This window comes from Sus scrofa, chromosome 1, assembly GCF_054392235.1.
Source record: "Sus scrofa isolate SSC_HxYL_T2T_F1_AM1 chromosome 1, Sscrofa_HxYL_maternal_Yorkshire_Landrace_v2.0, whole genome shotgun sequence".
Classification (NCBI taxonomy): Eukaryota; Metazoa; Chordata; class Mammalia; order Artiodactyla; family Suidae; genus Sus; species Sus scrofa.
In genome coordinates, this window is record NC_139383.1 from 273,713,009 (window position 1) to 273,725,169 (window position 12,161).

Sequence of the window (12,161 nt, forward strand, 5' to 3'; positions counted from 1 at the left end):
CAAAACCACATAGTTTTAATTACCATAGGTCTATAATGTGTCTTAATACCTGGTAGGCTAGTGACTCTCCAGTATTCTTTCTAAATCAGCATGTCAGCATCACCTGAGGATTTAGTAGAAATGAAAATTCCTGGACCTCATGCAGAACGACTCAACGGATATAGTCATAAGACCAAGGCCATGCCCAATCTGGGGGAAAGTGTTATGATCAAGATTTTCTCTTCCAGGAGTTCCTGTTGTGGCTCTCTGGAAACACATCTGACTAGTATCCACAAGGATGCAGGTTCAATCCTTGGCCTTGCTCAGTAGGTTAAGGATCCAGCATTGCCAAGAGCTGTGATGTAGGTCACAGATGTGGCTCGGATCCAGTGTTGCTATGGCTGTGGCTGTGGTGTAGACTGGAAGTTACAGGGCCCATTTGCCCCGTAGCCTGGGAACCTCCAAATGCTGTGGGTGCAGCTCTAAAAAGACAAAAAAGTCTCATTGGTCAATAGTTGCATATGTAAAGATGTGAATACAACTCAAGTTTCATGACACATGTGAGTTATATACCTGCTGACTTACAAGAGTTTATTGTGTGTAACAGGAGCTAGTAGAAATGGGGTCTGGAAGCAAAGTGATGCTTAGGAACATGCCTTCTGATGTTCTGACTAGGATTTCCTCCTGCTTATCAGCTTCCCCAGGCCTCTCTTCATGTCTTTGTTTCTCAGACTGCAGATGAAAGCGTTTAGCATGGAGGACAGAACTGTGTTGACAATTGTTGCCATGTGTTCGCCAACAGTGTAGCTGGACAAGGGCTTTAAATAGAGGTAAAAGATGCTTCCATAAAATAGGATCACCACAGTAAAATGGGAACCACAGGTGGAGAAGGCTTTGTGTTTGCCAGCAGCTGAGGGAGTCCTGATAACAGTGATGAGGATTCATATATAAGAGAAGGCAATGCCTAGGAAGAGGGTCACCAAAACCACCAGTCCTTCTGTCTTTATTGTGACATCATTGACAAATGTGTGTGGAGGAGCAGGACCATTTCAGCAGAGGGTTGATGTCACAGAGGAAGTGGTGGATGACATTGTAGTCACAGAAAGTGAGACAATTCAGCAGAAGTGTGTGTAGCAGTGAGTGGAGGGAAGAAAATGAGTAAGAGAAGGCCACCAAGAGGACGCAGACATGGTGGCTCATGGTGGTGACATAGCAGTCAAAGGCCATGACTGCCAAAAGGCAGCTGTCAGTGTTGCCCAAAGCATGCAAAAAATACATCTGAGTCATACACTCAGCAAAGGAGATGGTCTTCTTCTCCGATAGGATGTTCACCAGCCTCCTGGGGCAATGGTTTTTGAGAAGCAAATGTCAATGAAAGTCACAAAACTCAGGAAGAAAAACATGGGGGTGTGGAGCTGGGCGTCTGAGCGGATGGCCAGGATGATGAGCAGGTTCCCTGTGATGGTGACCAGGTACATGGTGAGGCAGAGGATAAAGAGTGGCTTCTGATCCTCAGACTGGGAGGAGAGTCCCAGGAGGATGAAGTTGGAGACACTGCTGGTTTGGTTGACTCTTTCCATGGTCATGGAGCCAGGAAAAATAGACAAGGTCCTACAATTTATCCCACATCTTTCATTCATACCTGCAACCACAAACAAGCCAACAAGTTGGTGTTTCTTCCTACCTTTTCTTTCCACCCATAGGATCATGATTTGCTAACACAGGGGCAACTTGTGAGCTTCACGGCCCCTGAGGCTGCCCTTTCTTCCCACCTTGAAGATTTCCCAAGCTTCTTGTATTGATAGTATGAACATAGGGGAAACATTTTTGTTTTAGGAGCAGAATTGAACCTTCCTGATTCAGTTTAATATTAAATCTTAGAAATGTTTTTTTTTTTTTATTAAGCACCCACTCTGTGAAAAATATTCTGGGAGTGGTGATACAATTGTGAATATGACATACAAAGGCCTTTTTTTTTGAATCTTGCATTCTAATGGAACTGCAATTGAGCAAGCTATCTATCTATTTATCTATCTATGTATCTATGTATCTACCTATCTATCTGGTAGTTCACAATTTTATAAAGAGAAGTAAAGCCTCACAAGGGGTAGAAATTGAAAGAAATAGGATGGGGAGTATTTCAGCTAAGGTTGCATTCTTGTTCGCTCTATATCAAAAGGAATTTTTACTGATGGCATGCTGAGACTTACATCTGACCATTCTTGCCCAAAAAGGGGCTTGATAAAGCAATCAACAGGGGAAATTGGCACAACATTGTAAATGTACCATATTTTAATACAGAAATAAAATAGCATAAGCAATAGGGATGTCAAAGGAATAATGGACCTAGGTCAACAAAGTTTTCTGGGCTTGTTTTATTTTCAGAGGCATTTATTTGAAAGATCGTATTTTTCAGTGAACATCAAATTATACTATCGGTCCATACAAATCTTTATTTTTCAAATTTCTTTTTATTCATTTTCCAATTCCTTAAAATCATGTTCCTGCTAAGACTTTGCAACCATAAACATTGATTCGAATATTCTCATGCTCACACAGTGTTTTATTTTTAATTTATTTTTTATTTTTTGGTATTTTATTATTTTATTTATTTTATTTTATTTTTTCAAGCTGTACAGCATGGGGATCAAGTTACTTACACATTATACATTTTTTCCCCCCACCATTTGTTCTGTTGCAATATGAGTATCTAGACATAGTTCTCAATGCTACTCAGCAGGCTCTCCTTGTAAATTCTTTTTTTATTTTTTCATTTAAAATTTTTTTTTATTTTCCCACTGTAGAGCAAGGGGATCAAGTTATCCTTGCATGTATACATTACAATTACATTTTTTTCCCTCACCCTTTGTTCTGTTGCAACATGAGTATCTAGACAAAGTTCTCAATGCTACTCAGCAAGATCTCCTTGTAAATCTATTCTAAGTTGTGTCTGGTAACCCCAAGCTCTCTATCCCTCCCACTCCCTCCCTCTCCCATCAGGCAGCCACAAGTCTCTTCTCCAAGTCCATGATTTTCTTTTCTGAGGAGATGTTCATTTGTGCTGGTATTAGATTCCAGTTATAAATGATATCATATGGTATTTGTCTTTGTCTTCCTGGCTCATTTCACTCAGTATGGGAGTTTCTAGTTCCATCCATGTTGCAGCAAATGGCATGATGTCATTCTTTTTTATGGCTGAGTAGTATTCCATTGTGTATATATACCACTTCTTCCGAATCCAATCCTCTGTTGATGGACATTTGGGTTGTTTCCATGTCTTGGCTATTGTGAATAGTGCTGCAGTGAACATGTGGGTGCATGTGTCTCTTTTAAGTTGAGTTTTGTCTGGATATATACCCAAGAGTGGGATTGCTGGGTCATATGGTAGTTCTATGTATAGTTTTCTAAGGTACCTCCATACTGTTTTCCATAGTGGTGGTACCAATTTACATTCCCAGCAACAGTGCAGGAGGGTTCCCTTTTCTCCACACCTCCTCCAGCACTTGTTATTTGTGGACTTATGAATGATGGCCATTCTGACTGATGTGAGGTGGTATCTCATGGTAGTTTTGATTTGCATTTCTCTCATAATCAACAATGTTGAGCATTTTTTCATGTGTTTGCTGGCCATCTATATATCTTCCTTGGAGAAATGTCTATTCAGGTCTTTTGCCCATTTTTCCATTGATTGATTGGTTTTTTTGCTGTTGGGTTGTATAAGTTGCTTATATATTCTAGAGATTAAGCCCTTGTCAGTTGCATCATTTGAAACTGTTTTCTGCCATTCTGAAAGTTGTCCTTTTGTTTTCTTTTTGGTTTCCTTTGCTGCGCAAAAGCTTTTCAGTTTGATGAGGTCCCATGGGTTTATTTTTGCTCTAATTTCTATTGCTTTGGGAGACTGACCTGAGAAAATATTCATGATGTTGATGTCAGAGAGTGTTTTGCCTATGTTTTCTTCTAGGAGTTTGATGGTGTCTTTTTGTATATTTAAGTCTTTCAGCCATTTTGAGTATTTGTGTGCATGGTGTGAGGGTGTGTTCTAGTCTCTTTGCTTTGCATGCAGCTGTCCAGGTTTCCCAGCAATGCTTGCTGAATAGACTTTCTTTTTCCCATTTTATGTTCTTGCCTCCCTTCTCAAAGATTAATTGACCATAGGTGTCAGGGTTTATGTCTGGATTCTCTATTCTGTTCCATTGGTCTGTCTGTCTGTTTTGATACCAGTCCCACACTGTTTTGATGACTGTGGCTTTGTAGTATTTCTTGAAGTCTGGGAGAGTGATGCCTCCTGCTTGGTTTTTGTTTCTCAGGATTGCTTTGGCGATTCTGGGTCTTTTGTTGTTCCATATAAATTTTTGTATTGTTTGTTCTAGTTCTGTGAAAAATGTCCTGGGTAATTTGATAGGGATTGCATTGAATCTGTAGATTGCTTTGGGTAGTATGGCCATTTTTACAATATTGATTTTCCCAATCCAGGAACATGGAATATCTTTCCATTTCTTTACATCTTCTTTGATTTCTTTGATTAAAGTTTTACAGTTCTTGGCATATAGATCCTTTACCTCCTTGGTCAGGTGTATTCCGAGGTATTTGATTTTGTGAGGTACAATTTTAAAAGGTATCGGATTTTTATATTCCCTTTCTAATGTTTCATTGCTGGTATACAGAAATACAACTGACTTCTGAATGTTAATCTTATATCCTGCCACTTTGCTGAATTTATGAATCAGTTCAAGTAGTTTTTGCGTTGAGTCCTTAGGGTTTTCTATGTATAGTATCATGTCATGTGCATACAGTGACAGTTTGATCTCTTCTCTTCCTATATGGATGCCTTTGATTTCTTTTGTTTGTCTAATTGCTGTGGCTAAGACTTCCAAAACTATGTTGAAGAGCAGTGGTGAGAGTGGGCATCCCTGTCTTGTTCCAGATTTGAGTGAGAAGGCTTTCAGTTTTTCCCCATTGAGGATTATATTTGCTGTGGGTTTGTCATAAATAGCTTTGATTATGTTCAGGAATATTCTCTCTATACCCACTTTGGTGAGGATCTTGATCATGAATGGATATTGAACTTTGTCAAATGCTTTTTCTGCGTCTATTGAGATGATCATATGATTTTTGACTTTTTTTTGTTAATGTGGTGTATGACGTTGATTGATTTGCATATGTTGAACCATCCTCGTGAACCTGGGATGAAGCCTACCTTGTCATGGTGTATAATTTTTTCTGATATGTTGTTGGATTCAGTTGGCTGAGATTTTGTTGAGAATTTTTGCATCTGTATTCATCAATGATATTGGCCAATAGTTTCCTTTTTTGGTGGTATCTCTGTCTGGTTTTGGAATGAGGGTGATGGTGGCATCATAGAATGTCTTTGGGAGTATTCCTTCTTCTTCAACCTTTTGAAAGCGTTTAAGGAGGATGGGCACCAATTCCTCTTTATATGTTTGATAGAATTCGCCTGTGAAGCCATCTGGTCCTGGACGTTTATTTGTAGGGAGTGTTTTTATGACCTCTTCAATTTCATTTCTAGTGATGGGTCTGTTCAGTTGGTCTGTTTCTTCTTGATTCAGTTTTGGCAGGCTTTAAGATTCTAGAAAATTGTCCATTTCTTCCAGATTGTCAAACTTGTTGCCGTATAGTTGTTCATAGTATTCTCTTATGGTTTTTTGTATTTCTGCTGTATCCGTTGTGATTTCTCCTTTTTCATTTATAATTTTGGTTATTTGGGTTCTTTGTCTCCTCTTTTTAGTGAGTCTGGCCAGGGGTTTGTCCATTTTGTTCACCTTTTCAAAGAACCAGCTCTTGGTTTTATTAATTTTCTCTATTGTTTTTTGATTCTCTATTTTATGGATTTCTTCTTTGATCTTTATAATTTCCTTCCTTCTGCTGACTTTAGGTCTTTTTTGTTCTTCTTTTTCTAATTCATTTAGGTGGAGGGTTAAGTTGTCAATTTGGGATCTTGCTTCTTTTTTGAGGAAGGCCTGTATTGCTATAAATTTCCCTCTGAGCACTGCTTTCGCAGCCTCCCATAGATTTTGAGGGGTTGTGTCTTCATTATCATTTGTTTCAAGGTAGTTTTTAATTTCCTTCTTGATTTCCTCATTGACCCATTGGTTTTTTTAGTAGCATGTTGTTTAGTCTCCATGGAGTAGGTTTTTTCTCTTTCCTTTTCCCAGGGTTGATTTCTAATTTCATGGCATTGTGTTCAGAGAAGATACTTGAGATAATTTCTATGCTCCTAAATTTATTGAGGTTAGCTTTTTGTCCCAATATTGGTCGATTCTTGAGAATGTTCCATGTGTAGTTGAGAAGTATGTGTCTTCTGATTTTTTTGGATGTAGTGTCCTGAAGATATCAATGAAGTCTAACTTTTCTATTGTTTCCTTTAGGATCTCTGTTGCTTTATTGGTTTTCTGTCTAGAGGATCTGTCCATTGATGTGAGGGGGGTATTAAGGTCTCCCACTCTGATTGTATTCTCATCCAGATCTCCCTTTATGTCTGTTAATATTTGTTTTATGTATCTGGGTGCTCCTATATTTGGGGCATATAAGTTGATGATAGTAACATCCTCTCCTTGGATGGATCCCTTAATGATTAAGTAGTGTCCTTCTTTGTCTTTCTTTATGTCTTTTGTTTTAAAGTCTATTTTGTCTGATATGAGTGTTGCAACTCCTGCTTTTCTGTCATGTCTATTGGCGTGAAATATTTTTCCCCACCCTTTCACTTTCAATCTATATGTATCCTTTGTCCTAAGGTGAGTTTCTCGTAGGCAGCATGTTGAATGTTTTTGCCTTTGTATCCACTCAGCCACTCTGTGTCTTTTGATTGGGGCATTCAGTCCATTGACATTTAAGGTGATAATTGATAGATGCTTATTTTTTGCCATTTTGTGCCTCGTGTTCCAGTTGATTCCATGGTTCTCCATTCTTCCTTTCTTTTCTTTTCTTTTTTTTTTTTTTTGGTTTGATGGTCTCCTGTTATTACCTGCTTGAGTGTATTTTTTTTTTTCATTTTTTTGCAAATGCAATATTTGGTTTTGGCTTGTGGTTGCCCTGTTTTTTAAGTATGCTGCCCCTTCACCTAATTGTGTGTTTTAGCCTGATGGCCCTGTAGATTCAAACACTTCATTATTACATTAAAATTAAGAAGCGAAACATACAAACAAACAAAAAGGGTTATTTACTTCCTAACATCCCTTGCCCACATTTTATGATTTTGATGACTCTTTTACTATTTTTAATTATATTTTTTTTGATGAATGTTCATGATTAAATCTGTTTGTTGGCTTATTTGAGTGACTGCTCTCTGATTGTGGTGTACCCAGTCCTTGTTCTTCCTCCTCTTCTTTTTTTCTTTTTCCTTCCCTTTCCTTCCTTTCTTTTTTGTTTAGAGAAGTCCTATCAGTATTTCTTTTAACCTGGGTTTTGTGTTGCTGTATTCTTTCAGTTTTGGTTTGTTGGAAAAATTTTTTATTTCCCCTTCTATTTTAAATGATTCTTTCTGGATAGCGTATTCCAGGTTGCATATTTTTTCCTTTTACCACTTTAAATATCTCTTGCCATTCCCTCCTGGCCTGTAGTGTTTCTGTAGAGAAATCAGCTGATAATCTTATGGGGGTTCCCTTGTAGGTAACATTCTGCTTTTTTTGCTGCCTTTAGGATCCTCTCTTTATCACTAATTTTGCCATTTTTATTCTGATGTGTCTTGGTGTGGGTCTGTTTGGGTTCAGTTTGTTTGTGGCCCTCTGTGCTTCCTGTATCTTGAACTCAGTATCCTTTAGATTTGGGAAGTTTACAGCAATAATTTCTTCAAATATATTTTCCATCCCCTTATCTTTTTCTACTCCTTCTGGAATTCCTATTATGCATAGATTGGCCCGCTTTATATTATCCCATAGGTCTGTTATATTGCTTTCCAGTTTTTTGATTCGGTTTTCTGTCTGCTGACCTGATTGGGTGATTTCCATTATTCCATCTTCCATATCACTGATTCATTGTTCTGCATTATTCATTCTGGTTTTTACTGCCCTTAGTTCAGTTTGTATCTCTGCAAATGAATGTTGTAGTATTTCTCGGCTCCTCCTTATATTTTCTAGCTCCTTTCTGAGGGTATCTGCATTGCTGTTCATATCTTCTCTTAATTCCTTCAGTATTTTCACTATTTCTCTTTTGAACTCCAGGTCTGTCAGACTGCTGAGATCTGTTTCATTGTTGACTGTTTTAGGTGAGTTCTCCTGTTGGTTTGACTGGGGGTGGTTTCTCAGCTTCTTCATCTTGCTTGTTATTTTCTTTCTCCTGAGGGATTTGTACTCTCAGTGATCGGGCAGTGTTTGCCTTGTCACTGCCGTGGAATATTTCCTGAGGGCTGGTGTTGTTGGTCAATCTTTTCTGAGGCAGTGTGGCTTTTCTGGAGTGTTGATGGGGCTAACAGGGTCTCTCTGAAGCAAAGGAGGACTTCCTGAGGGCAGACAGGACTGGGAGGTCCGCACCACGATGGTAGCAGATTTCACTTGGTCATGCAGAGCTTGCTCTGGTGTTTTTAGGCTGTGGGGTTCTAGCAGGGGGTTGTCAGTGTTGGGCAGCTGTTCCTCAGGAGTGCAGCACTCCTTGAGGGCTGGAGAAGCTATCTGGGTCACTGAGAACCCAAGAGGCTCTTCCCTAGGGCAGCCCAACTCAGACGGACAGCCTGAGAATTTAGGCAGATCTTTTCACAGTCTGGCCAAGCTTGTTGTAGCTTTTCTGGGCTGCAGGGGGTCCTGCAGAGAGCTGGCAGTTCTTTGCAGCTGTTTTGCAAGAGTGTGGCTCCCCCTGAGGGCTGGAGCAGATAGCTGGGCCACTGAAAACCCAAGAGGCTCTTCCCCAGGGCAGCCTGACTCAGAAAGACTGTCTGAGAATTAGGCAGATCTTTTCAAGGCCTGACCAGGCTTGTTGTAGCTTTTCTGGGCTGCAGGGGGTCCTGCCTGGAGCTGGCAGTCCTATGCAGCTGTTCTGCAAGAGTGTGGCTCCCCCAAGAGCTGGGTCGGCTAGCTGGGCTGCTGAAAACCCAGGAGGCTCCCCCCCAGGGCAGCCTGACTTGGAAAGACTGTTGGAGAAATAGGCAGATCTTTTCACAGCCTGGCCAGGCTTGTTCTAGCTTTTCTGGGCTGCAGGCTTTTTCTCAGGGGCTGGTGGTGTTTGATGCTGCTCTGTGAGGGTGTATCCCCTCCAAAGGGCAAGCAGGCCTGTACAGGGACAGCCCCTGTGGTGGTAGGCTTCAGGCGATTGTTGAGGCCAGCCATCAGGTATGGCAGGCCGCCCCAGGTCCAGCGAGTGCATAGGGGGTGGTGGGGGTGGGAGGAGGGGATGCACTGGGAAACACAGATTTCTGATAGCTAGTGGGCCAGTAAGCTTGCTGTAGTGTGGGGAGTATTCTATGGGGACCCACCCCTTCTCTCCCCTCCCTAACACAGGCACAGACGAGGCTCTTCTCCCAGGTTCCCTCTGATGTGGCTTTCCACTTCCCCACCCCTAGAATATTGCTCCTTTCCCCTGCAACAGCTTTGTTTTCTAGTCTCCCAGGCAGTCTCTGCCCCATCAAACTTGACAGACTGGTTTCTAGACCTCCCAAGCAGTCTCCATTCCATGCCGGCCCCCCAGCCCTTTCCTGGGGACTAACCTCCGGAGCCAAGGTCTCGGTGCCCAGCCCCCACCCAGGCATCTCAATTTTTGGTGACTGTGCCCATAGTTCAGATGATCCGTTCGGTTCTTGATCTGCTTTTCAGAACTCTGACTTACTGCTACACTCTTCTCTGCATCTGGAGATTCCTCTGGTTCATTTGATCTTTCCATCGAGTAGGTGACTTTCCAGGGTGCAGGATCCCTTTCTCCTCCACGGTTCCCTTTCGGGAGCACCTGTCCAGCTCAGATTCACCTTCTCTCATTTTCCTTTTTCTCTTGTTTTACCTAGTAATGTCACAAACTTCTTGCCGTTATTGGAGTTTAGGTTCTTCTGCCAGCGATTGGTTGCTGTTCTGTGTGTCATTTATCCCATAGATGTGCTTTTTTGTTGTGTTTGCGGGAGAGGGCGAGCATGTCCCCCTACTCTTCCACCATCTTGTCCCCTCTCCCCAGAATTGTTAATCTTCCCAAATGGCATCTCTATACCTGCTGAACAATAGATACTCATTTTCCTTCCCCCAGAGCCCCTGTCAGTCAACATTTCCATTTTTTTGTCTCTATTGATTTGACTGTTAATTCATCTCACTTAAATGGATTCTTACAGTATTTGCATAAGAAATACCATAAGGCTTCATGATTTTACTTAGCATAATGTCTTCAAGGTTCATTCATGTTGTGGCTGTGTCAGGATTTATTTCCCTTTTTATAATTTATTTATTTATTTTATTCCCACTGTACAGCAAGGGGATCAAGTTATCCTTACATGTATACATTTTTTTCCCAACCTTTTGTTCTGTTACAATACGAGTATCTAGACATAGTTCTCAATGCGACTCAGCAGAATCTCCTTGTAAATCTATTCTAAGTTGTGTCTGATAAGCCCAAGCTCCCGATCCCTCCCACGCCCTCCTTCTCCCATCAGGCAGTCATAAGTCTATTTTCCAAGTCTATGATTTTCTTTTCTGTGGAGATGTTCATTTGTGCTGGATATTAGATTCCAGTTATAAGCGATATCATATGGTATTTGTTTTTGTCTTTCTGGCTCATTTCACTCAGTATGGGAGTCTCTAGTTCCATCCATATTGCTGCAAATGGCATTATGTCATTCTTTTTTATGGCTGAGTAGTATTCCATTGTGTATATATACAGCACTTCTTCCAAATCCAATCATCTGTTGATGGACATTTAGTTTGTTTCCATGTCCCGGCTATTGTGAATAGTGCTGCAATGAACATGCGGGTGCATGTGTCTCTTTTAAGAAAGATATTCCATGTTCATGGATTGGAAAAATCAATATTGTAAAAATGGCCATACTACCCAAAGCAATCTACAGATTCAATGCAATCCCTGTCAAATTACCCAGGACATTTTTCACAGAATGAGAACAATCCAAAAATTTATATGGAACAGCAAAAGACCCAGAATCGCCAAAGCAATCCTGAGAAACAAAAACCAAGCAGGCGACATAACTCTCCCAGTCTTAAAAAAATAGTACAAAGCTACAGTCATCAAAACAGTGTGGTACTGGAATCAAAACAGAGAGACCAATGGAACAGCATAGAGAACCCGGAAATAAACCCTGTCACCTATGGTCAATTAATCTTTGGCAAGGGAGACAAGAACATAAAATGGGAAAAAGAAAGTCTATTCAGCAAGCATTGCTGGGAAACTTGGACAGCTGCATGCAAAGCAATGAAATTAGAACACACCCTCACACCATGCACACAAATAAACTCAAAATGGCTGAAAGACTTAAATATACGACAGGACACCATCAAACTCCTAGAAGACAACATAGGCAAAACACTCTCTGACATCAACATCATGAATATTTTCTCAGGTAGAAATAAGAAATAAGACCAAAAATAAACCAATGGGACCTATTTCCTTTTTAAGGTTGGTAATATTCCATTGTATGCATAGTATACAGTTATCCATTTATTTGTTGAAGGACATAGGGTGTTTCCATTTTTTGGCTATTGTAAATAATGCTGTTTTGAACATGGCTGTATAAATAACTCTTAGCCCCCCCGAAATCTTTTAGTTATATAACCTGAATCATATGGTAATTCAATGTTTAATTTTGGGGGGACTGTTACAATGTTTGACCCTTTCTTCCTTCCTTCTTCACTTTCTTTCCTTTCTTTTCTTTCTTTTTTTTTATTCCTTTATTGTAGTCACCCTAATAATGATAAATGTGTTATGCGTTGATCACTTTATTTTGCACAAAATACAGAAATATATACAGAACAGAAATTTTCCCAATAATGCTTTAAGTGGTGTGCGTGTGTGTGTGTGTGCATGTGCGTGTATGCACACATGCATGACTGGTTGTGTAAGACAGATACAAGCACATAAGCAGCCTGATGGTAAAGCTGTGGAAGGGAATGTGTCTTATTTATTAATCTCTCCCTACTGTCTACCATAGTGTCTCCACTATGTAAAAGAAAGAATGAGCTGTTCCTTATTTCCACAGAAGGGTTTGAATGAAGTTATGTACTTTCTCCACACGACTGTGTCAGTGTTCA

General features: G+C 40.4%; 1 protein-coding gene and 1 pseudogene across 1 annotated transcript in view; one reads left to right on the top strand and one right to left on the bottom strand.

Moving 5' to 3' along the window:
* The window catches only part of LOC100154042 (olfactory receptor 1J4-like), a 58,625-nt gene that overhangs the window by 23,864 nt on the left and 22,600 nt on the right, over positions 1-12,161 (top strand). The window lies entirely within an intron of this gene.
* On the bottom strand, positions 651-1,565 carry LOC110259067 (olfactory receptor 1L8-like; annotated as a pseudogene).